This window comes from Halichoerus grypus, chromosome X (assembly GCF_964656455.1).
Source record: "Halichoerus grypus chromosome X, mHalGry1.hap1.1, whole genome shotgun sequence".
Classification (NCBI taxonomy): Eukaryota; Metazoa; Chordata; class Mammalia; order Carnivora; family Phocidae; genus Halichoerus; species Halichoerus grypus.
Genome location: NC_135727.1, coordinates 129,354,085 through 129,381,930, shown reverse-complemented (window position 1 = coordinate 129,381,930; position 27,846 = coordinate 129,354,085). Strand labels below are relative to the sequence as shown.

General features: G+C 38.8%; 1 long non-coding RNA gene across 1 annotated transcript in view; it reads right to left on the bottom strand.

Moving 5' to 3' along the window:
* LOC144380578 (uncharacterized) overlaps positions 1–27,846 on the bottom strand; it is a 533,150-nt gene that overhangs the window by 225,531 nt on the left and 279,773 nt on the right. The gene's annotated exons all lie outside the window — the stretch shown is intronic.

Genomic DNA, 27,846 nt, shown 5'->3' with positions numbered 1-27,846 from the left:
TTGTTTACATACAGTATGTAGAGAATCAATCAATATGAGCTGAACCAATTAAACATCTAAGAAATATAATATGAGCAATAGTTAACTTAAAACAAGTAACTTTTGGAGGCACCTGGCTGGCTCAGTCGGCAGAACATGCAACTGATCTCAGGGCTGTGAGTTCATGTTGGGTGTGGAGCCTACTTAAAAATAACTTTTACTTCCAACTGGGTATTGGATTTTCCTGTCATTTCTTTTTATTTTAAGATATATTTATTTTATTTTAGAGAGAGAGCACAAGCACGGGAGCAGCAGAGGGAGAGGGAGAGAGAATCCTTGAGCAGACTTCCTGCTGAGTACAGAGTCGAACTCGGGGCTCGATCCCATGACCCTGAGATCACGACCTGAGCAGAAATCAAGAGCTGGACACTTATCTGACTGAGCAACCCAGATGTTCCTTTCCTGTCATTTCTGTAGATTTCTTGGGTGTTCATGAATCCCAGTGTTTTCTTCTGCAGCTATGATATTGTGTAAGTGTTGTTTGTAAGAGAACAGGAGGAAAATACTTCTATGCTTTGCCTGCACTGGGCACTCACAGTTTCAGCTCTTTGCCGCCCCTCGACACACTGTTTCTGATAATAAAACACCCTCCAGTTATTGAAATCCCAAGAGTAATCTCATTTCAGGAAACAAATATCTAGGCTCATGTCATAGTCAATCAGGAATTCAATTTATCTTTATATCAAGGTGGCCATCAAATACAATTTTTAATACTTTTTTTTTGGGGGGGGAGGAAGAGGTCCAAGAAAGCTGACATGCCTCAGCCCGCAGGCACTCTGATGCGTCCTTGGACTCTCCCACCAGGCCCTAAACTTCTACCGTCCATACCTGTATCTCATTCTGGCAAACATTTTTCTCTTTGGCTCATGCTACTTTGTTTATTCACTGTAATTCTCTTACCGGAGAAAATCGTTTGGGAGGAAAAGTGTGCTATCATTCCCTCTTTTACACTTTCCTCTGCACAGAGAATAGCAGCATATACTAAATGTTCAAAATGTAGTTGAGTGAATGATGTTGAAATATTGCCAAGGGCATTCACTAATGAAGAACTGCATACATGCACACACAGAATGTTCAAGTACCATGGGAATTTTAAGTGATATGAATTATGCAATCAGATATCAGTATATAAAATTATCACTGTACTTGTGAAATTGATTGAAGAAGAACCGAGCTAAGTTCTGTGGAAATGGAGAGAATTTTCTCAATTATTTTAGGTGGAAATGCTATCATAACATGAGATCAATGACTCAGAAAAGCATGTATGAATTCCATTTCACATGCCTTAAAGATAACTAATATAAATAAAAAAGTTGTGGGCACCAATTTTGGGAAGTCCATTATAATTTATCCTGTCTAGACATAAGGTTTGTCAGTTTCCCATCAATAATCTTAGATGCAATCAATCAAAACTCAAATTATTGGATCAATATACAAAAGTATCCCACTTATATAATAATCTACATTCGTGATTGCAGAATAGCCTCACTGGTAATGAAGGAGAAGCAACTGACATTATTGACTTGTATGGTAAAAAAATCAGAATGATTTATGGTCTTCTGCAAATTTACACTTGAACCAAATATACGATTAGCTCCAGTTTTGTTTGTCTTTTGAAAATAATAAAAATAATACTTGAAAATATGAGGCAACATGATTCTACCTGTTGGCTAACCCTTAAGTAGTTACATATATTGGTTAAATGTAGACCGAGCTTTTAGTCATTTCTATTTCCAGCAACAATAAATATCTCTTGTTGTGATATTTTTTTCTATGTGATTTGCAGAATTTAGAATTTAAATAGCCATTGTGTTCAGTAAGAACAGACTTATAATGTGATTGGTATCAATGCTTTGTTTGCTAATGTTATATCCATCCCCAACACATGCTAATGGGTTTATGAAGGGCATATCTTACACCATTTCAGCGGGAGATGCGTTTAAAAGAAGCACAGCAGCAAATCCGGGGCTTTGATGGAGAGCTGATCTTACTTTGTATGGGATTCATAAGGAGTACTTGGCTAATGCAACATGTAAATTAGAGAAGGGTGAGCAGATCTGTAAATCACTAGGTCCTTACGAGAGATTACATGTTACAAACTGCAAATTATGTTCACTTCAGCTTTTAGAAAAAAAAAAATTCTGTTAACTCATGGCAGGGGGTATTTCCTTTTGCAATTATCTTGGAGTAGGTGCCAGATTTCTCCTGACAATGTCCAATTTTCAGGGAATTTACAGCCATTCCTTTGACATCACCTACAGTTCATTAAACAATCTCGTGATACGTGATTTACCTCATTCTGATGGCTCTGCTATTCAGATTCTATTAGGAAGAAATAGGACACTGTGTTTAAAAAACCCTCAAACACAGTCATCAATATCTGAACCACGGTTTGTGCTATTTCAACCCTTTGCTTCAGGAGTGACTAGTATAATCTTTGGTGTATCATATGGAAGCTCCAACATGCTCCTTACTCACTAAGCTTTCACTTAAAACCACAGGCTTGGGCTTTCTAGAAATACTTGGGTATGTCTATAGAGTAAAAATATGGATCAGCAAAGTACTCACTTTGTGAAACAAATGTTGACATGTTAAGATGAACTATTAGACTGGTAAATATATTTATGATAGCTTCCATAAAACATCTCATAGTGTGGGCATAAGAACTGTGTTTTTTAAAATATTCATGCAACTGTAACAAACACGATCTCTGTTGAAGGAAAAATGGTTTATTCTGTACGTGAGCATAAGGATTCTATGGGGTTCTTTCACTGCCTTTGAACAAAAGCCAATCTTGAAATAAATGAATGGTTACCCTTCAGTACTGATATGACCAACTATATGTCCTAAACAGATAAAATAATGTGTGGGCAATAAAAGGAATGGGCTGTCTCAAACCCAGGATTTTAAAGAAGGGTTTGGGAAGGAAGTTAGGATACATACCAAAGGGGAAAATGCTCAGAATGAGTGTCTTATTGCCAAGGACAATTACCTGGGTTTTTGATAGAAGTGTGAAGAAAGAAGCAGTGCCATTTAAGAAAATGGAAAGGCATAATGTCAGTTATAAACCATTCAATTCAGGGAAAAAATGATATCATCAAGAAAAAAAAGAGAGAGGACACAAATAAAAATCAGAAATGAAAGAGAACAGACACCATAGAAATACAGAGGATTGTACAAGAATACTACAAAAAATTATATGCCAAAAATTGGACAACTTAGGAAAAAATGAGTAAATTTCTGGAAACAATCTTCCAAAACTGAATCAGGGAAAAATAGAAAATCTGAACAGACAAATTACTAGTAACAAAATTAAATCAAAAAACTCCCAACAAGGGGCATGTGGGTGGCTCAGTCAGTTAAGCATCTGACTCTTAATTTTGGCTCAGGTCATGATTTCAGGGTCGTAAGATTGAGCCCTGTATCAGGCTCCATGCTTAGTGGGGAGTCTGCTTGGGATTCTCTCTCCCTCTCCCTCTGCCCCTCCCCCTGCAAAACCTAAAAAAACAAAAAACTCCCAGCAAACAAAAGTCCAGGGTGAGATGGCTTAATAGATGAATTCTACCAAATGTTTAAAGAAGAGTTAATACCTATTCTCCTCAAATTATTAAAAAAAATAGAAGAGGAAGGAAAGCTTCCAAATTTATTCCACAAAACCAGCATTACCCTGATACCAAACCCAGAGAAAGACACCACACAGACAGCAAACTGTAGGCCAATATTCCTGATGAACACAGATGCAAAAATCCTCAACAAAATATTAGCAAACCAAATCTAACACTATATTAAAAAAATTATTCACCACAACCAAGTAGGATTTATTCCAGGGATGCAAGGGTGGTTCAATATCTGCGAATCAATCAGTATGGTACACCACATCAACAAAAGAAAGGATAAAAATCATATGCTCATTTCAATAGATGCAGAAAAAGTATTTGATAAAATTCAAATCCATTCATTATAAAAACTCTCAATATGGGTTTAGAAGGAACATACCTCAACATAATAAAGGCCATATAGGAAAAAAAATGACAGCTAACATCATCCTCAATGGTGAAAAGCAGAACATTTCCTCTAAGATCAGGAACAAGACAAGGATGTCCACTTTTATCACTTTTATGCAACATAGTACTGGAAGTCCTAGCCTCAGCAATCAGACAAGAAAAAAATAAAAGGCATCCAAAGGAAAAATGGATAAATATGGATTAGATGAGGTCAGAAAATATAAAGGCTCGGAAAAAATAAAAGTATAAGAAATATAAAAACATTAATAGCATCAATGAGTTAAAAACCAGAATTTCTAATAAACATACCTAAAACCAAGTGATAAAACTAAAAAATAAATAATAGGCGGGAAATAAAGTGTATGAATGATAAATATAGAATTGATAAATATGTATGAAAGGAATCATCAGTTACATATTTTGAGCAAAAGAAAATATTTTAATAAACCTATAGAATTAAATTTTAGTGTTTGGATTTCTAATCTTAACAAATCTAAGCAAAAGGAAAAGGTAAGCAGCATTATGAGCAATAAAACCAACATGCATATGGATAAAGAGAAAAGGAAAATCTACATAAATCCTTGTATCACATCCCTAGAATACTTGTGGAAAAATTTAAGTCTGTGATCATAAAAATACTCATAAAATGCAAATGTGATTCATTTGCTTATATTTAATTTTTTTTAAGGTATTTATTTGACACAGAGAGAACACAAGCAGGGGGAGCAGCAGAGGGAGAGGGAAAAGCAGGCTTCCCACTGAGTGGAGAGCCCGTTCGTTCCCAGGACCCTGAGATCATGACCTGAGCTGAAGGCAGATGCCTAAGCGACTGAGCCATCCAGGCACCCCTAATAATTTTTAATTATGCAATCAGAATATAATCATAAAGGATTGCCAAAGTATTGTTTACCAATTAAAAAACATTTCCCTACATAATCTTTTGATCAAATTTCTTACATTAAATTCAGCTGAAAGTTGAAAAAAAAAGATGTGTATCTTTTATTATATGCCAAAATACACGGCCGACTATATATAAGTGCAGATTATACAGCTGTAAATTCTATTAAAGGAAAATATTCAGAGTGCCTGGGTGGCTCAGTTAGTTAAGCAACTGCCTTCTGCTTGGGTCATGGTTCCAGGGTCCTGGGATCAAGCCCCACATTGGGCTCCTTGCTCAGCAGGGAGTCTGCTTCTCCCACTCCCTCTGTCTGCCATTGTACCTGCTTGTGCTCTCTGTCAAATAAATAAAATCTTTAAAAAAAATAAAGGAAAATATTCAACATTAGGAACAATGTATTCCCTTGAAGAAATTACAGTGGATCACATAATAAACAAATTTTGGGCAAGCAGTATTGTTTAAAGTAAAATTGGAAATCGTTAAATAGAAAATAATAAATAGTAGCAATAATGTACAAGTGCAAAAGCCAGTTCTTTGAAAAAACAAAACAAAACAGAAATAAGCTATATTTGTAACAGATTTAGGGATAAAGACGGGGAGGGCACAGTGTGAAGTGTTAGGGATAAGAAGAAAGGACAGGCAGAGAATTATAACTTCCAATTACCCTAAAAGAGATTTGAAATGTTATTATACTGATTTCCTTTATAAAGACTTGCAGAATCAGACAGTGTCAAAGACAAATTCTTTTATTTTCTTTTTTAAAGATTTTATTTATTTGACAGAGAGAGAGCACAAGAGGCAGGGGAAGGACAGAGGGAAAGGCAGAGGGAGAAGCAGATGGATCCCGACATGGGGGCTCAATCCTAGGACCCTGAGATCATGACTTGAGCCAAAGGCAGACGCTTAACCGACTGAGCCACCCAGGCACCCCAAAGACAAATTCCGTATGATCCTTGAAATATACAAAAATAAGCAAACAAAACAGATGATTTTAATTCTACTTAAAGAATTCCCTGATTGAGTTATTACCAAATCTAATAACAATAAAAGAAGTAATTACAGATCAATAATTAATCTATATGCCTGAATACATTTTAATAAGTCCCACTCAACAATATGCTGACAAAACAATACATCTTGTCTAAGGAAAAGATATTATTGGAAATTAATGGTAGTCCATTTAAATAAACTATTATATCAACAAAACTCTGGAGAAAAAAAAACCCATACAATTAGAAACTGATAAAGAAACTGATCAAATTAAGATAAAATGTTAATACTTTCTATACAATTAAAATGAGAGGCTATACACTGGGAAAGGCTATAGCAGTATTTATAATGTAGAGACGTCCCTTATCATCATTATTGTTCAATGTTGCTTCAGTGGTTCTGCGTGGTACTCTAAGATAGGGAAAATGTTGTAAATGTAGAAAAATCAAAGGCAACACTATTTTTACTTATAAATGGGCATATAAATGTTTATGCATGTGCCTGTGTCTAAATTAATCTATTAATGACTGAGAATATGTGAAATGCGGAAGTTACAAGAAGTTGAATGGGAAAAGACATTTATTTACACCCTTTGTGGGATTATGGAGTGCTTTCTTTTTATTTTTCTTCTTGAAATTGCTGTGATGACAGGGGAGTATCCTCCATACATGAATACATATACACTTTACATGCTTGCTCATCTTTAAAAAGGTTGCAGCAAAGGTGTTAATTCACTCATGATTTTGACTTTTCTGGAATAGGTTCATGAAAGCATTCCAGAGGAAACATTATTTAAAGGTCAAATGTGAAGGTAATAGGATGGATGTGCAGTGGGATTTTCTTCCTGTTGCTTGAAAACTGATGCAGAATTCTCATTGAATTCTCCGCTTCGCCAAGCTGCCCATATCTCTTCTTATAAGGACCCAGGCACTCAATTAGGGCTCACCCCATCCAGTATGAGCTCATGGTTGCTTGATGGCATCCGCCCAACCCTATTACAAAATAAGGCCATATTCACAGGTTCGGGGGGTCGAGAGTTCAACTATCTTTTTAAGGAACAACTCAACCTACAGAACATAATGGAAAAGTTGGATTCAGACTCAACTTGACAATCATTAAATTGGCCAGGAAGCAATGGGATTGATCAGACAAGCCTTTACGGGATGGAATGAATTATTATTCAAGGTGATCCAGTTGGAGATGGAATTGGAGGGGAAAAAACGATTCATCTTTGTACCTGCAACATTGGGACTTTTCAATGAACTGGTCAATCTACTGATTTCTGGAAGTTACGCTCATTTAAAAATTCTTTCCTTTCTAGTTTCAAGTAGGAAGAGTTCCTTGAAGCTCGATGATTTTGACTAGTGAGTATTATCAGATATTATGTATGTAAAGAGAGAGCTTCTTTCCCGTTCTAGCATGGTAGAAACCAGGGTGGTTTGGGTCATTTCCCCTAACAGTCCAGGCTTCTGGGCTGAGAGGGTATAGGGATAAGGACAGATAATCTGTTCAGGTGTCCACATCTTTTATTTACCCTACTCTACTACACTCCCTCTAGTCTTGCATAATGTAAGATGTGGTTGCTGCACAATTTGGTGTTCCTGAATGATATTTTGATGTGACAAATTAGCACAAACATTTCATGTTTCTGCACATGCACGAGAACCTAACTAAAATTTAAATGTTAGGAAATCAAAATGCATAAATGCACTCCTCAGTCAGACCTGTTTCGTTAATTCTGAAATCATTACACGTGAGAAATATATACATATACTAGCAATCCAAATTTACTTTTTAGAGTTGCCATGCAAGCAGGTGTTTACTCAAACACATTTATTCTCTCTTCTTCCCCTCAGGTTTTCAACTGTACCATGTGGAATAATTTATTCATCTTTTTAAACATGACTGTGTGTGGATGGGCACACTTTTATCTGCAATTGCCTTTGGGTAGCTTCGTGGGAAGCACACATATTGGAAGGAGATACTGTCATATGATGGATCCCCTTGAGCAAAACTAGAAATGCCATCCCCAAAGGGGACAAAAATTTGAGAAGGGTAACTTACAGGCCACTCCAAATTATGCATCTTTGATGGAAGGATTACTTTGAGCTGAAGGCAACTGCGAGTGAGGCACAACAGAAAAGCTCCCTGAACTTCTGCTATTTGCCTAAAAGTAGGACATGAATTTGCAAAGGTGCTTTCCCCCATCTCTACCTGGAGGGGCCAAGGTGAATCCCTGGAGAGGACTTTAGAGCCCACTGGCCAGAAATGGCACCAGAGGAATCCACATGAATGTCACTAACTAGACCTTGTCTACCGTCTATCTCTTCCCACAGTCTGCCACCCTTGGAAGCCCCAACCTGCTTACTGTGGTCTGCTATGTCTACACAGGTTTATGGTTCTATGCAATTCTATATAAAATGGCCAGCTTCCCATCCAGTTGGTTGCATTCATGAAGATGCTGGACTGAGTTAAAGATTTTAAAATATATTACCCAGATAATTGTACAGAGAATATCTGCAAATGGTTGTACATAGAAATTTTTAAAAACACTCAGATTTTAAAAAGATCTTGTTTACTTATTTGACAGAGAGAGCACAAGCAGGGGGGAGTGGCAGGGAGAGAGGGAGAAGCAGGCTCCCCGCTGAGTCGGGAGCCTGATGTGGGACTTGATCCCAGGACCCCAAGATCATGACCCGAGCCGAAGGCAGACGCCTAACCTACTGAGCCACCCAGGCGCCCCCCAAAACATTCACTTTTAAGTAACTTAGTACTTCACTATAACAGAAATAAATGAAAACCCTGTCACTTAAATTATAAAATGAATGGATATTTTTCTGAGTCACGTGATTATCAAATGAATGCTTTTAAGAACATTTTAATTGGTAGCATCATAGATCTGACAAGGAACTTCAAAATTCAGTTGCTTGCCTCTTATGGTTCTAATTAGAAATTGTTCAAAGCAACTCCAAATAATAAAAATGCACATTACTTACTTGGAGCTTTCCTGAACCAGCCATTTCCTGATAGTCTTTATTATTATTATTGTTATTGTTATTTATACCATTATTTAGCTGTGACATTTATGTACCGTAAGAGTCATGGTAAAAGGCTCTATATACTCGCTTTGAGAAGATACAACGTAAAAGGGTAAATTTATGCTTCTTCCCTTAGAATCATGAAGTTCCTTGCTTCATATTCAAACTAAAGACAAGGACATCTGTAACTCAGGGCATGAATCAGTAAAAAAATATTCACTGGAATTACATGGACTGTTGTCGCCGATCACGTCTGTGGTTGGGTGGATGGAAAACCCTTTGGCCACTTTCATTACTCAGGTTCTCAAGAGAAAAAAGCCTCTCCTGAAGAGTGAGAGAATGACCTGAGCTGATTACACTCTGGTTTACGACAACCAATTAAACAAAGGAATCACAGTTGCAGACTGTTGGCGCACACCGACCTAATTTGATACCTGTTCATCACTGACACAAACCAACCCGTTCCCAGGACGCATTTACACTGGACAGAGGAACAGGAGAGGAGCCGTCCAAGAAATGGTCTGTTTAACCAACAAAGGCGAAAATACTCCACAAAAACCAGCAGTAGGCATTACTGAATTTTGGTCAGGTGACACAGAAAATGAGGATCGGTCCATCAATCTGTAAGATGATGTTTCCACTCTTTGCTCCCGCTGCTGTTTTCCACAGGTAGACATCTTTTAAAAAAAAATGGTATAAAATCTAACTACTGTGTGTCCAAAGAAATTAATGTCATGATCTTAAGTGACCTGAACTATTATATGTTGACTGTCTCTGTATGAGTGAGGGAAGGAAAGCAAGAAAATAAATAAAACACCCGTGAGCAATAACACAGTCACTACTGTCACATGAACAGCAAATATCTTAAGTGGGAAACATTAAAATTAATTTTAATTAAAAGAACAGAGTAGAAGAAGATGCCTACTGTCAGCACTATGATTTGACATGCCCTTTTAAGATTTTAGCAAATAGAGTAAAACAAGAAGAAACCCATAGTGTGAACACTGTCAAGGAGGAGGTAGAGTTATTTTTTATTTCCTGGTGACATGATCATCTACACGGAAAACTCTGAGTAACTCCGTAAATAAAATAAATACTAGAATTGATATCAAAAGTAAGAAAACTAGCTGGGTACAATTAATCATCTTTAAAAAATCATATATTTCTAGCCCTGCAATTAAAGTGAAAATTGAAAAATAGTAATGACTTACTGCAAGTAAACAATAAGCCTTATTAAGAGTTATGAATAGAATATGTGAAAAGATAATTTTTGATGGAAAAAGTAAAGCTGAAAATTGTGTGTGTGTAAGACTCTATCCAATTCCAATCCATGGGCATTCTGTCTACATGGGATTAAATGATCATAAAATGCATTGGAACAATAAATCTATACAAATGGCCAAAATGCGGAAAGAGAATAATAGACAATCATATGTGGGACAGAAGGTACGCCAGTTATGAAAACATACATCATGGTCACCATACGGAGATCAATACAGGATGCAGGGAGATGTTTTCGTGGACTACAGGATGGGAATAAGACCTCAGGGTGGAACTCTTCGTCTTTTGGATCTTCGTGGAAATGTATCTGCTTCTCCGCATTAGGCCTGCTCCCTTCTATACCGTCAGTATGCTGTACACACAGAGACCCCACTGGCCACCACAGGGAGCGCAGCGGTCATTAAGTCACAGCTCATCTTGCTCTGGGCAAGATGCCCATACCTAGTGAGGGTTCCAAGGGCACAGCCTGACTGTAGTCTTCCTTTGCACTTGGACTAAGTGCTCTGCCGCAGCTAAAAACCCACACAACTCTTGTACTTGTACTTAGCCTTCAAGACACCAGCCACTATTATGTCTTCCAAATGATTCCTCTTACTGGAAGAACAAGTTGCATAGGAAAGAGGAATACGTCTGTTCTATTCACTTTGGATTCCCAGTGGCTGGGACAAAGGTGGCATGGCTTTCATTTTCTGAGTTTAAAAGATAAAAAGGTGAACTCATCACAAAATAATGTCCATAATGGTTGGAGTTTCAGATATGTCTATGGACCTCTGTCCTCTTTGGCCTCCCTACCTAAACCTTCTGCCCTCTTCATGGACTTCCCTAAGTCTGTGATGATTTCAGATAGAATCCAGCCAACATTCCAGACTCCCTTGGACATCAGCTGTAGACAAGGTGACACGGCTGATGATTAGTGGACATCCCAGTGGTTTGAGAAGTGACTTGGTGGCAGGGAAATCGGGGTCTGGCTCTTCTTGGGAAGGCATTCAGTTGTCCAAATGTGGCAGGGTACCCTTGTGGTGTTCAGTGACAAGGGTGCAGCCCATGGTTGATGCTGTGGAAGCTCCCATTGGCTGGTTGGATTTTGTTCCAACTGCATAAGGCTTCAAAATCAGGCTCCCTGGAGAGTCTCTGAACTTCCTAGCAAGAAAATCCTTCTCTGCCTAAGCCAGTTGGTGTGAATTCTACTCATGACACCAAAAGAGGGCAGCATGCACTGTGCTGCACGGCTGCCATAAGACAGTGTGGCAGATGGAGTGACTTAAACCACAATTTACTTTCTTACACTTCTGGGGGACAGAAGTCAGAGAGGAGGGTGTGCCCGCAGGGCCATGTTGTTTCTGAAGGTTCTGGCAGAGGATCTATGCAGGTCTCTCTCCTAGTTTCTGGTCATTCCTTAGTTTACAGTGGCATATTCCCAATCTTCATGTGTTCCTCCTTTGTGCATGTTTCTGGGTCCAAATTTCCCCTTGTAAGAGGGACGCTGGTCATTCTGGATTAACACTCCACCCTATTGCAGGATGACGTCGTCTTCACCTAGCTACCTGTATCTGCAATGACTCTATCTCCAAATAAGGTCCCAACCTGAGTGACTAAAGGTTGGCACTTCAATATATGCATTTGGGAGGGACAAAATTCAACACGTACAAAGAACGATGGATGCAAATATCATGAAGGCATGTGATGACTGGTGTGGAGAAGATAGTTTCTAGCAGCACCGGCTCCTCCAGCCTTACCTCCTGTCTTAGATAATGAGGTCTGCCTTCTTTACAAAGACTGTCCACTGGCTTTCAATTCCACGATGGTCTAAGTGTCCACTCCTACCATGAGCAATGCATACTCTCCTACATGTTAGAGACACAAACTTGACATCACAGGACCTACACAGTGTTCTTCAAGCATAAGATTCTTCTAAAGAAACTTGCTATCACAGGGCCATTGTGAAGACATCCAAATGCCTGTAAATCAATGAACTCATGAAGTGGATTTTCAAGAGTAATCTCCAAAGATGATTTCTCTAGACGAAATTATGACACTTAGGGTCTATTGTTCTTGCCTCTTTGTGGTTTGTAGAGTGGCATCATGCAAACTGGGATATTCTTAGAGTGGCTGAGTAAATGCATTTTGCAGTGTCCTAGATTCCAGCTGCATGCACTCCTTTGGATGAAATCTCGAGTTATTGAGCATTCATTGTGTCTTCCAAAAATAATGCATTATTAGAGGAACTACCTAGTTGCCCTCCTAATGAACAAGCAGGGCAGCAAAATGAAGCCCGTTTAAAATATATTACCTATGGCTCCAATGACCATTAGGACCACTTAGGCTTCTCAAATGGCCACGTGCATTTCAATCTGTAACACAAATTAGCTCCGTGCTGCAACCATGCACGTCACCAGTCCTGTCTCCAACGAGATCCATGTTTTCAGAGTAACGAATATGCTTGATTAGTTTCTGTGCAACGAGGGGGCGTAAAGTTGGAACATGAGATTTGTTAAAGGTCTCTAAATGAAGCCCAACAAGAAACAGAAAACCAGGAAAATGAAGTGATTATGTGGGGAATCTTTTAATTTCTACTGCCAGGAGCTAAAGGTGGCTATGAACACATTAAGGAGGGAAGACGCAAATGAGCCTTCCAGGGTTTCTCAAGTACGGGCTAATAAAAAGTTTATAGCAGCCTTAGAGCACCATATATATTTATTTATATATATATTTTTGGCTTCCCTTACTTTGCTCCGTTTGCGATTGTTATGCAGTTGGCCTCTTCCTGCTCCCTTAAAAATGCTTCGTTATTATGTACACAGAAATGCTGCAGGCCAGGGCATTGGAGGAGTGTGTATTTAAAACTGGATTGCACGATGATTCGGCATTTCAATGCTGGTTGAAGTAATGAACATGCTGGCAATAGCCTTCAAGACCATGTGGGTACATACGCATACTGGCTATGGTCTAGGCTGGTTATCACTGAGCAGAGGCTAGATAACATAAGGGAGACATGGTGCCATTCTTGTAGAAGATTGGAAGACTGGGATTCTTCTTTTTATTTATCTTATAAAAATAAGAATATTTTTCTTATTCTTTGATGGAATGGTCTAATTCCAAGTTCTCAAAGCAGCTGCTTTAGCTTCATGAAAATTATGTGATCTTTTTCAGTCATCTAATTATATGATGGAGTTTTGCCCCTATTTATGAATATTTTGCCCACATTGTAAGCACTATGGCCATACGCTCTTCAAGTTCTATAACTCTGGTTAATCCACAGATGATTTTTAATACTTTCCGGTAATTCTTTGAGGTTATTGGCGTTCTTCGACCATCATATATGCAATCTATCTCTAAACATTTATGGGTACTGCTGAGAAGGAATGTGTTAAGACTACACCTGTGTTCTTCTCACAGTTACAACATATAGATGGTTATATTCAACAACTAATTATCTGTGCTTGGGATTTTGTATCAAGAAACACACGTTTTTTAATGCCTTCATATTTATAAAAACAACACATTATATAAATTATTTATACAAATCAATATACTCTTTGCCATTAGGTCAAAGTAACCCATAAAAAAACACCATGAAACATGTTTCATATTCAAAATAAGCACACATAAAAATGTGTGGATTGGACCAACGTAGATACACTTGTGGTGAGCAGAGCATAGCACAGAGATCTTGAATCACTATGTTCTACACCTGAAACCAATGTAACATTTTGTCAATTATACTCAAATTAAAAAAGAAAATTAATCTGCTGATTTAATTATATTTAGGATGGCTTTCAGGTTGATAGTTGTTTTTAGAATTTTAAAATGGTGACAGATGGTACCTACACTTATTGTGGTGGGCATTTTGTAATGTATATAAATGTCAAATCAGTACGTTGTATACCTGAAACTAATACTATGTTGTAACTATACTTCAATTAAAAATATATAATAAGTAACTGGGAAGTCACTATTTGTGATGGAGAAACCCAAGGCTGGCCCGCATCACCCCACCTCCTGGTGGTCCTATCCATATGGAATGCTCTCCCCTTAAGCATGAATGAGACCTCTCACTTGCTCTAACCAGTAGAATATGACAAATATAGTCACAGCCTGCCCTTGATTAGGTTGCCGTCTATGGTAATTGTGATGGGGTATGACTTTTATGATGTTTTTCCTTACATAAGACTTGATCTTGCTTGCAGAATCACGATGGAATCCTCTGTTTCCCCTTTCTGAGTTCTGTATTGTGAGGATGACTCTGGGAAGACCGTGTGACCACAAGGTGCTGTGCATGGCCTCTAGAATCCCGGAGTGGCCTCATCTCACAGTCAGCAAGGAGCTGGGGCTCTCAGTCCGACACCCACAAGCAAATGAATTCTGACAACAACCTAAGTGGGTTTGGACCTAGATCTGCCCCACACAAGCTTTCACATGAGAATGCAGCCCCGACTCACACCACAATCGTGACCTTAGAGAGAACTCAGCTATGCGGTGCCTGCACTCCTGACCTGGAGAGGCTGTGACCTGATAAATGGTTGTTGGTTTGAGCTGCCGAATGTGGGATGATATCTAATGCAAATTAAAAACCCACACTTTTGGGGCACCTGGGTGGCTCAGTTGGTTAAGCATCTGCCTTTGGCTCATGCATGATCTGGGATCAAGCCCCGCATCAGGTTCCTTGATCCTGTTTCTACCTCTCCTCCCTGCTTGTGCTCTCTCCTGCTGTCTCTCTCAAATAAATAAAATATTAGAAAAAATAATAAAAACCCATACTTTTGGTGCATGACATTCTCGTGATAATTGGCACATGGTACCAGTGCCATTTGAGGGAATCATATGCAGATAGCGGACCTTGTGTCTTATGAATTTACCACCATTACATTATTTGATCTTTTTATACTCCGTTTTAAATTTGCTTTCCTGGTTTCAGGTGGGAGAGGGTTAACACTACGGTAAGACATGTTTTTGAAGATGGTGTCAACAGTTCCTTCAGAATCAGGCCGATGTGCATACTTATTTATTGACAACACCACACTATTCAAATTGCTAAATATTTTTTCTGCATGGAAGTTGCTTTTTTATCTGTTTATTCTTCAAGTTCAAATTTTTGGGGGTATTATTGCATCTTAATATCTTTCCTCATAAATTTTAGAACAGTGTGTCAGTTTCCACAAAAAGATGTATATTTTCTTTGTGATGATACTGAATTTGGTTTAAGAAGATCTATCATTTTTAACAATATTGAGTTCCCGTATCTACATATACTTTTTCATTTTTAACAAATTTTAAACAGGATTTATTTTAAACTTTCTCCCCAAAGATATTGTATATTTTGGGTATAATATTAGCTGATTAAGAAAATATTTCAAACATAAAAGGTGAAAACAGTAAGAAGTGAGTAATTTTATGCTTCATACGAACATTATAAATAAAGCTAAAAAATTTCCCCACCACCTAACCCCGCTTTCCAGATGTTGATGCATATTCTTTCATCTATATATTTTCTTGATTTACATTTAGTGATGTATGTTAAGGGAAACTTGTTTGATTTCAAATTGGACATAAAATAGTTCACCCTCTTTGTATACTTGCACATGTTTTTGCTATTTAACTTTTTACCTCAAATATATGCCTCATCCATTTATTCTTATTGGCAGATGTAGACCTAAGGTTGCTCTGATGAGGTTTTTATTCAATTATGTGAATAAACTATAATTTATTTACCCATTCCTCTATATATTCAGGGGTCTCTTCAGCCTGCTTAGTGTTTCACTGTTTAAAACCAGAAGGAAATGAGCAACTTCGCTGTTGGAGAGCAGATGTGAACTTGGAGATTGGATTTCTGGGTGGAGAATGTAGTATGTTGGATAAAGGCATGCGTGTGGTGCTAGCTGGGTGGCTGTAGGTCCAGGAAGAGCACAACACGTGCACTAGGAGGGTCGGCTTTCCAGATGTGCATGCACACACACATATATGGTAAAGTGACTACGACTTCCCTCTTGGTGAATTAACTATAAATACAGTGAGTGTCCTCTTGATTTCTAGATTAGATGCATAAGGAGAAATGGTCAACTTTTTGAATTTCAGGGATATTTTCAGTTATTTGATTTCATTTGTATCCACCACCTGTCAAATGTTTTATTTAATCAAACTAGCCTCTAAGCTCTTTTAGGCTATATATTCCACCGCATTTTTGTGGCAATGAATAGCATGGTACTTTCCACCTGAAATGCCCCATCCCCATGCTGTGTGTTATAACACTTTTCTTCATCATGCTTTTCTCATTATAATAGTGAAAGAGGGAATTAACTCTATTTTTTCCTATTATTACCATGTGGTGCACGGTTTTTATCATCTTACGAGTTACAAATATTCTTTCTACATTTTCACCTGTTTTATAGGTCACTCCTACAGAAAGGGAAAATCAAGTATTTCTCCAATGGCAACAGAAATTCAGAAGGTTTTATTTTTAATATGTCTTCAATTCTTTCTCAAGCATCAGACCAGACATTCAACAAAATGAATCATTTCAGCATTTCAGAGAAAATTTTCAAAGAAACCAACTGGGAAGCTGCCAAATGGATCAACTGCTCTTATTTTCAGGCTTGGACTTTTGAAAAAAAAAAATCTTTGTAATAAATAGATAGCTCAACAGTCTTTTAAATCATTAATCTCCCTGTCAGCTTTCAAGAAAGAAAAGATGTATGAGCAGTGGCCATGGTGTCATGGGGCATGCTCTCCACTTTGCACGCATGTTTGTTGCTTCTCATCTTGGTTGACAGCACACCCCTCACCATTGTTCACTGTCAGAATCTGCCCACAGTAGCCACAACACCCGCAGGGGCTGGAGATCACATGAGAAAACGTATTCCTATTACCTACCATGGCACCTTCCCCATGAATCCGGTCCTAGGACCTTGAGCATGGAAAGTGATTGGATGGGAATGTTTAAGGACTGTGTTTGAGCTACGATGGTTTTCCTGCTTCCCTGGGGTGCTTAGCTGTGTCCCCGCCGTGAGCATGGTTCCCATGCCACTCCATGGGCGGGAAGTTTTGGTCTCTGTTACTCAAGGGCACTAGAACTTGTAGCTGACTTTGTTTGTTTTTAGGAAAAGACTCCCCAGGGGTGCCTGGGTGGCTCAGTCCATTAAGCATCTGAGTCTTGGTTTTGGCTTCGGTCATGATCTGGCCATGATAGGATTGAGACCCACGTGGGGCTCCGTGCTCAGTGCAGAGTCTGCTTGAGATTCTCTCCTTCTCCTCCCCCTGCTCTTTCTAAAATCTTTAAAAAAGAAGAAAGAAAGAAAGAAAGAAAGAAGAAAGAAAGAAAGAAAGAAAGAAAGAAAGAAAGAAAGAAAGAAAGAAAGAAAGAAAGAAAGAAAGAAAGAAAAAGAAAGAAAGAAAGAAAGAAAGAAAAAGAAAGAAAGAAAGGAAAAAGACTCCCCAGAGCCCTTCACGCTGCAGCTGAGCAAGACACCCTTCTGCACCTGCTCCGTGGGACATTTATTTTGGGATTTATTTAACTTACACCTTCAATTTTTTTTACATGTTTTACCTATCAGCACTCCAAAATGGAATATGTGATTATCATTTAATGAAGTACCAGAGGAAATGAATCCTTTTCAATAAAACTACTTATTTTCTTCATGAGATATAAGCATTATATATCCCTACATTGTTTGATTTTGCATTAGCTGCATCAAAAACTAAAAAAAAAAAATCTGTATTTCATAATACAAATTATTCCAGTGAAAGAATGTTCTTTTCTTCTTTAAAGTAGGCTCTGCACTCAGCATGGAGCCCAATGTGGGGCTTGAACTCATGACCCTGAGATCAAGACCTGAGCTGAGATCAAGAGTCAGACACTTAACCGACAGCCACCCAGGTGCCCTGAAAGAATATTCTTTACTCTATACTAGTTTTATTCTAATGTTGTAGTTGTGCTCTTTTAGACTATGGCTAATTATATAAATGAGATCCCTCTGGATCTCTCTATAGAAAATATATATTCTTACTCTACATGTATTATATAGTATATATTCCCATATATTTATAGTATAGATGCACCTACAAATATAAATGTATGTGTGTACATAAATATATATGTATATAATGTACATAATATATACATATATTTATATAATATATACGATATATACATTACATATGTATATGATGTACACATATATTTTTGTAAACACGTTGTATTATTGTATACAGTATTGTATATGTACAATGTATATGTATACAAATACATAAAAATATATTGTATACAATATATTGTATAAGGTATACGTAAATGTATATAAATATACACAGACCTGTGTATATTTTCTTTTGTGTGTTTAGGAAAAAATTGATGTTTGTACATGACTTGCTAGAGCTTTTGTTAAATTCAGTATTAGAGGATATTTCTTTTTCAATAATGGTTTTTGATGATTCAAATAGCTTATCAATCATCAGGGTATCTTACTAATACCGATCCATTTACTAGGTGATTTTTTTTTCACTTTTGTTTTGCTGATTCCCTTCATACTTATTGACCAAAATCCTCTGCAAAAACCGTGAATTCCCGGGACAGAGTGATCGCCTCCCCAGCACGTGAATAACTAGCATTGCCCTACATGTGGTTTCTCCTAGCAGGTGCACTACTAAGCATGGTTATTCTACCCCCTTACACATTTCGGCTGAAACAAAGAAAACAAAAGATTGAGATGCAATGGGATTTAGCACTGGAAACACACAGACAGGACTCCACAACATGAGTTGGACATACTAACATGTTTTCTCTTTTTTCCCACTGGCTGAGTCAGTTGAACATATTTGCTCATTGACTGTTGTTCATATGCCACTTTCCCGTATCTCTTAGAATAAAGACTTAGAAAGTAACAGTCATATTTTTCTGCAAATGAAATGGAAATTGGCTCTTTTTAAAAAATTATAAAGAGAAAAATCTATTTTAAATAAAATTATATTTGATTGCCTTGTTACAACTGTAATACTCTGCTGCACAATTTACAACAGAACAAGTCAATATAATTCTATGATAGCTATAAACACTTCAAAGAATGTCCTTCATGCAGTAAAGATGCAGCATTTTAATAGTGATGTTTTTATAATTGGAAGAGATGAAAGCAACGTGTCTGCATTGAATATTTTGTTGTTGGTGGCATCTCATGGTAAAATTTTAGGGTTATTCATCTTGACAGAGTACTAGGTTATTTCTTTCAAATCAAAGCCTCTCTATATAACCCTCTTTCATATCCAAGGATATTACTGATGGTTTTGCTCTTTGATGTCAATGATTGATAAATATCATCAGGCTGCTGCTGTTACCCAGAGTCCTCTGCAGAATAAACTTTGAAGGCTAACTTTTTTCTGATCATTACACCAACTCTGCAGGGGAGCCGGATCCCTAATACTGGTTCCCTTGCTTATTTCTGGAGGGATCAATTTTACAATGCACTGTTTTGATAGATTCTACAAGGAATTCTGCACTATAGGTCTAAAGTTTCTGTCTCAGAAACTCCAAATCTCGGTTGCAATCTCCTCATGGTTTTAAGATAGCCCTCTCTATTCCAAATTCCACAGGTTCCAGGAGAGTCCCCTGGTCCCTTGGTTCAAATCCACGTTGACAACAGCATTTGCAAGTTTGGGTGCCAGATAGGGACACATGCCAACTCCCTGCGGAGGCACTCCCAAAACACTGTTGTCATTTTACGTGCTGTATTCCCAAGCCTGCACATTTGCTTAGCACTCCATTCCCTCAATGAAGTTGGACAGAGTCTTTATCCCTATCTTACTTGGCGGGAGTCCTGAAAACCTAATCCTCACCAGCAAGACAAGCACAAGAGTCAGAACCTTACTCTTCTACCAACTGCTTTATTTGGAGACTGTGGTTTCCCTTCTCCATCTTTCTCCACGACCACCAAGATTTCTGTCTCCCCCCTACTGTGGAATGCATTCAAGGCACCTGGGGAGCTTGTTAAATGTGCAGGTATATGCATATCATTCTCTGACCTTCTGGTCTAAGTCTGAGGTGAAGCTCTGGGGTGAGGCTCTTTAACAGCCTCCAGGTGATCCTAAACACAAGTCATCAATAAACCACACTTTGAGAATGGGTGGTACACAAAACCACTCACGCCAAAACTCTGAAAACCAACATTGACCAACATACCGTTAAACTTCACCATATTCCATAATCTCGATGAGTGCCTCACTCCCTGCAAAGTAGGAATTCATTTTTCATTGATAAAGTATCTCCAAATTACGGATTGTTCCTCATGTTCTTCTTGGCCATTGTTTAAATAAGAGAGTTTTGGGTACTTTTCAGCTCTTAGTAAAGTTGTTGTATCTTTGAAAGTACCCATCATTTAAGGGGAAAATGATTCTCATAATCTAACACATAGGTTATGTGCAGAGAACACTTCGGAACACTCCGGAAGCACAAATATAATTCCCGAATATCCACAACACCCCTAGCTCAGTGGTATCCCATTGGTGCCTTATTGCCCCAAATAAAGTTTAGGATGGCATGCTGCCTGTGGTCTCTTTTAGGACAGGAGGTACATGAGCGTCAAATGAAATGATATGGCCGTGGTTACTTCCACAATCTTACACATTTCCCCCAACTTGGGCCAAATGCTAGTGAGTGAGGAGAGAGAGAACATCTACTCCTTTATGCACAATTTACAGATGAAAAAGTTCAAATTCGATGGCAGCACCAGATGCACCATCCACGGTGGGGTGAGAGGGCTGATTCTGAGATCACTGGGCATCCCGTCCATGAGGTGGACATCATACCCAACATCCAGGCATGATGCACTGAGTTGAGACTCAAGGTCTGCAGGGGTTATGGAAGTTCTCATCTTCCCTCTGGCTGATGAGTTTGGGCTGCTGTAGACATCGTGTCCATGTTCTTTTTTTTAGATTTTATTTATTGATTTGAGAGAGAGTGAGAGCATGAGAAGGGGGAGGGTCAGAAGGAGAAGCAGACTCCCCACTGAGCAGGGAGCCTGACTTGGGGCTCGATCCTGGGACTCTGGGATCATGACCTGAGCTGAAGGCAGACACTTAATGGACTGAGCCATCCAGGTGCCCCCGTGTCCATGTTCTTGAAGAACTTGTGCAGCAGGACATAAGGTTCATATTTATCGGCCTGTGGCAGAACACAGCAACCAACCCTTGACTCCCAGGAAGACCACCACTGTGGCCGCATGGAGAGAAATCTGGCTGCATCAGCACAGAGAGGATGCAATGCTTGGTACGCAAAGATTCACGGCTTTTACTCAAACACTTCTGTAGAAATATTTACTCTAGTTCCCCCCGAAAATCAAACATTGAGAATGTTAAAAAACTTACAAGCCTACACACACTTTCTGATATTCATATCTAAAAGCCAAACTGAAGCCCAGATCATCACTTTTTCCTCAATAATGATTCTTTATATTAACTGTGCAGTGTTTGCAAGTTCAGCAGAATGCTAGCAATTAATTTTCTGGGACGGCAGTAGCACATAGCCTTTTTGCTATTCATATTTTAAAATTCTCTCTCATTGCAAAAAAACAAATAGAAGGTTGCTATAGACTACGAATTTGTTCCAGGAAGCCTAATTGAGGCTGATGGAATGCTGAGACACACATTAAAAAAAAGCCTTTCTTAATAATGTGACCAGTTAACCACTGATGTTAATAAATTCCTCATCACTCCTCTGAAGAATAATTAGTGTTAAAACATTATAACATAAACAGGGTATTTGTTTCAACCAACTGTTCTAATGCCATGCTGTTTTCTGCTTCTCCTGACATATACCCCAGATAAGGCCAAATAGAGGATTTTAGTAAAATCACATTCCCCACCACCCAGATTCCAGGAGGACAGTTTCCTTGAATACTGTCCAAATTTCTAAAATTCTGAAGGTGTATTTCTCAGGTGTATTGTTTAAAACAGCTTGATCATTTAAGAAACCTAATCATGATTCTGCTAATAATGAGCTCATTGCATTAGTTAGCTTGATGGCAAACCCCTTGGGAATCAGAGTGAAAAACTTCTGAATTACCTTTATGTTTCCAGGTAGAGTTCTGCACAATTTACTTCCCTTATAGCATTTATATGCACAGATCATATATATTTACTGCGTATACCTATATATGTACTTGCATCTATATTGTAATAGCAATATAACTATGTTAACTATTTTTTTTAATTTTTAATTGTTTATTTAAATTCAATTTAATTAATATATACTGTATTATTGGTTTCAGAGGTAGAATTTAGTGATTCATCAGTTGCATATAACACCCAGTGCTCAAAACATCACCTGCCCTCCTAATGACCTTAACCCAGTTACCCCACCCCCGCCACCCCTTTCCCCTCCAGCAATCCTCAATTTGTTTCCTAGAGTTAAGGGATGTCTCCCTCTCTGATTTCATCTTATTTTTCCTTCCCTTCCCCTATGTTCGTCTGTTTTGTTTCTTAAAGTCCCCATATGGGTGAAATCATATGGTACTTCTCTTTCTCTATTTCGCTTAGCGTAATACCCTCTAGTTCCATCCATGTTCATGTAAATGGTAGATATTCATCCTTTCTGATGGCTGAGTAATATTCCATTGTATATATGGACCACATCTTTATCCATTCATGTGTTGAAGGGCACCTCGGCTCCTTCCACAGTTTGGCTACAGTGGATATTGCTGCTATGAACATTTGGGGTGCAGGTGCCCCTTCAGATCACTACTTCTGTATCTTTGGGGTAAATATCCCTAGTAATGCAATTGCTGGGTCATAGGGTAGCTCTATTTTTAATGTCTTGAGGAACCTCCATACCATTTTCCAGAGTGGCTGCACCAACTTGCATTCCCACCAACACTGTAAGACGGCTTCCCTTTCTCCACATCCTCACCAACATCTGTTGTTTCCTGAGTTGTGAATTTTAACCATTCTGAATGGGGTGAGGTGGGATACATTAGCTATTTCTAATGGTTACCTGAGATGTCATGAAGACACTGAATTTTATGTAAGCACTGTCATGTTTTCCTACAAAACGACACATTGATCATGTTTCTGCTTGTGATTCATATTAGTGTTTAACCACCTCTTTTCCTAAATTCACAGTGATACTTCAAGAAAAGTTTCTTGAATAATAATAATAATAATAATGGTGTCAAATAGATTATTTCTGTGCAATATTCCAAATTAGGTCATAAGAACAGACTGATCTCGTTATATCAATGTGTATCTGCACTGAGAGCCGTACTTTGGCGTGAATCAATGACAACTTTCATAAAGACATTGATTATGTGCTGAGTTATAATTATGGATTGATGTATAATGACGAACCCCTTTTTACTGCAAATCGCATTGAGAAGTCACCAAATATTTTTGGTTGGCTCCCTTTTTACCTACCGTCTTCCCAAGGGGTTCAGTTCCTCGCACATGGGATCAGCTGGGTTGAAGAATCAGACAAGACTCACGAAAGACTGACTGGTTACTGACAGGGATGGCAGCCAATCCGAATGAGCGTCCAGGGCCTTTGGGAACCAGCTTGTCATGGAGCCCTCAGGCTCTCTGGTGTTGCCAGGGCGACTGAGTGTGATGTAATGCATTATGACGCCTTCAGCTTCCCTTGGTCAGAACCAATGGAAATGTGGGTTTGCCTCATTCCTCCAGCATTGAAAATGCAAAGGATTTCATTGTTGTTTATGGTTTGGTTTGGTCTTTGTTTCATAAAATCAGGCTGACCTTTCCAGTTACACCTAAATTTGCTTCCTTTTCTTTGGATTATCAAACCTTGACACCTGTCTACCTTCCCATACATTGGGTTTCCCAGTTAGGATTATTAAACCTTGACATCTTTCTGCCTTCCCACACATTGGGTTTCCCAGTTAGGATTATTAAACCTTGACATCTTTCTACCTTCCCATACATTGGGTTTCCCAGTTAGGATTATTAAACCTTGACATCTTTCTGCCTTCCCACACATTGGGTTTCCCAGTTAGGATTATTAAACCTTGACATCTTTCTGCCTTCCCACACATTGGGTTTCCCAGTTAGGATTATTAAACCTTGACATCTTTCTGCCTTCCCACACATTGGGTTTCCCAGTTAGGATTATTAAACCTTGACATCTTTCTACCTTCCCATACATTGGGTTTCCCAGTTAGGATTATTAAACCTTGACATCTTTCTGCCTTCCCATACGTTGGGTTTCCCAGTTAGGATTATTAAACCTTGATACCTTTCTGCCTTCCCATACATTGGATTTCCCATTTAGAGCAAGACTGTGCTTCCCACCTATCTTCCCAGTCCTTTCTTGAAAACTCTTGGTGAAGCCTGCATCGTTGTCATATTCCTGTTTGTGTATGTCCTACAGTAGCATTCCTGCTAAAGCAGTGTTAACTGTCAACATCATGAATTTGGAAGGAAAAAATGCAATCTTACTATTTAACAACAACAACAAAAAAGGATGAAAACCATCATCCCTACGGCTAAAATACAGCAGCTTAATATAATCCTATCAGAATATCCTCTTTGAGTTAGTGTTACTGTTCATTTATTTTATCAAGCTTACTTAAGGCAAATATTCTTTTAAGGTGTTAATTAACTATCAGCTTGAAAGGTGTCTACAGTTGTCATCAGGAGATTCAATACAGAAGTTTAGAAAGCGATCATAAAACAGAGTAAAGGGCCAGCCTTGGCTTCCTCTGTGGGATCTGCATTAAACTGGCCGCCCATTTCATAGATCTATATTCCAGTTTTTGTATCCAAAATGAGGCCTTGCATTACACTACTAGAGTTTTCACAGAGAACTGATGGTATGATTCTAGGTATCGCTGTCTTCATGACATAAAGCAAATGATTAACTCTTATTTTTCCCATCTGCTTCCTATGAAACTGGCCAGTTTTCTGATTAATAGACTGGCTTGATCATAGATTGATTTCAAGCAGATTATAGAAATGCAGGTAACATAGATGGCAACGAGAGAGTAAAATCTAGACGCATGGGCTTGCAAGGAGTCAGAAAACTTCCATCTGTCATAATTTTGCAGGGACCCCACATGGTGATATTTTATGGTACTGTCTTTTAAGTAATACATCCTTGAACTCAGACAACAAAAGTAGAACGTCTATCCAATGGACACGACGTCATGGCTGCTTGCGGTTAAGGCATGATGAGGTCCCAGGATGTTTGTGTGACAGACGACAGGGAAGGACCCCTCCACAGAAAGCATGGAGTGTGGGGCATCTGGAGCTATAACAACATACAAACTCTCTCTGCTCATTTGTACATATATAGTCGACCCTTGAACAACATGGGTTTGAAACGCACGGGTCCACTTACATGTGGATTTTTTTTGATAACTACAGTACAGGACTCTACGTGTATTTTCTCTTCCTTATGATCTTCTCAATACCATTTTCTTTTCTGTAGCTTAGAGAAATACAGATATGTGTGATTCCACTGTTTATATTATTGGAAATGCTTCTGGTCAACAGGGGGCTATTAGTAGATAAGTTTTGGGGGTGTCAAATGTAGGCTAGGGAGCATCTCCATCAAGGGTGAGTGTCTGCTGACATAAGCATTTGCTTTAGGTCGTCAATTGTGGACCATGTTTAGAATGGTAGAGGCAACAATTTGCTGCATAGGAGAAGAGAGGGAGGAAACCAGATGGCAGTGGATGAGCACCCCAAATGCCCTGTGTGCGCAGGTGTGAGTGAGAGAGGAGAGAGATGGAGAGAATGTTGGATAATTCGGCAACCAAAGCAGTATACCACTTTAACGGCCATTGAATACTTTATACCCATACTATTTATTCAAAATAGAACTCTAAAGATTCAGGACCTATGTAAGGAGGAAAAGAAAAAGTCAGGTCTGCTCTCGTGGGAGACCTGGAAGGGTCTGCCCTCCCACCTACCTGCAAAATTGTAGTAGATTTTTTTCATTCCGAGCCTGAATCTAATTAATGGCAGTCCGTTTATGTGTAGAACTGCAATAATTTACCAAGAGATTTTTCACGTATGTTAGGTGGCAAAGTGGGTTTCCACCCATTTGGGTTTTTTCTTTTTTTCCCTCTCTTTGCAATAGAATGATTTAAATAGTGGCCCGAGGTCAAAGAACCCTGTAAAGTCCACAGAGTTTGAAGCACATGTGAATAAATTAAGGATCAACTATCAGAGTTGGAATCCGATCCAGATCATTTTTCTGGATCTGTGACACCTGTGCTCCCTTTCCCCAGTCTTGGGAAATAATTCTTCCAGTAATGAATGAAGGCTAATGGGAATATACATTTTGGATTATTTTAGAAATATGGTTTTAAGATTTTATTTATCTGAAAGAGAGAGAGCACAAGCAGGGGGAGCAGCATGCAGAGGGAGAGAGAGAAGCAGACTCCCTGCTGAGCAGGGACCCCCCCCCAATGTGGGACTCGACCCCCTGACCCTGAAATCATGACGTGAGTCAAAGACAGATGCTTAACTGACTGAGCCACTCAGGCACCCCAGAAATATGGTTTTATGGTCAAAGTTCCAAAGATGGCCTTGAATCTTATAATTAACATTACTGATGCATATATTCACTAGATAATGCATGCACGTTTGCGTTGTTCTCCAGAGAAAGAACAAAAATGATGTTGGTAAATGCAAACAAATTATTGAGAAATTTACATTGGCATGCTTGTTTTTAAATTTTAACAATATCAATAAATTTTACACTACACATTTGCTGTCAAGTTTTAACTTGTGTCTGAAAGCCTAGCAAAGTATATGCTTTGTTGTTTATCATATCCGTTTGGCTTGAATAATGTATTCCTGATTTAAGGGGATGCTGGTAGATCTTGCTTGGCCTGGGATAGGAATTCCTAACCAACTTGACACGGTTATTGTTGGGATCCAGAGAACTGGGTACACTCTCTGTGCTAGCTCAACGCAAGTCCTTTACTGCAGCCAACTTACAATGGTATCTTATACACTTACAACTATAACATCACTCGGATCTCTTGGGGGAAAGCATTAGTCACTTGTGTTTAGCCGTAAAGATAAAGAAAGCTGAAAAACAAACCAAAACCCATAAGAAAACACAGACTTTTTATCTAAGGCCTTCAGAGGAAATCCCTCTAAAACAAGATCCGGTCTACACTCTAGGGGCAATGAACGCACACAAAGGGGATGTTTGTGGAGTGTGGGTTACACGTGTCTTCATTCTGCCCAATTATACGATGAAGCTAATAATGCCCAGTGACGTCACAATGCTTAACACCAGTAGAGAAACCCATCAACACAATGATGGATGCTCCTTGGTTCTCATGGAGATGTCTTGGTGCCTGGCCGCTCAGTTTCCAACACAAACCATGCGTCAACATCTAACTTGATGTCTGTGTAAAGCCCACTTTTGGTTGAAGGGCTTAGTCTGAACATCAGTTCCAGACAGGAAGAAACGCATGCATGCAGGGACCAGACCCAGGCATGCTGGGCATTTACCGATACTCTTTGTGTGTTTCCCTCTAGGGTCTTTCCAAACAGCTCAGGGAGCCTATGCAGGCCAATATTAGGAAGTGGGGCAGAGAGCAGTCCAACGTCTTCTGTCATTGGAGAAAGAACCCAGATCCCAAGATCT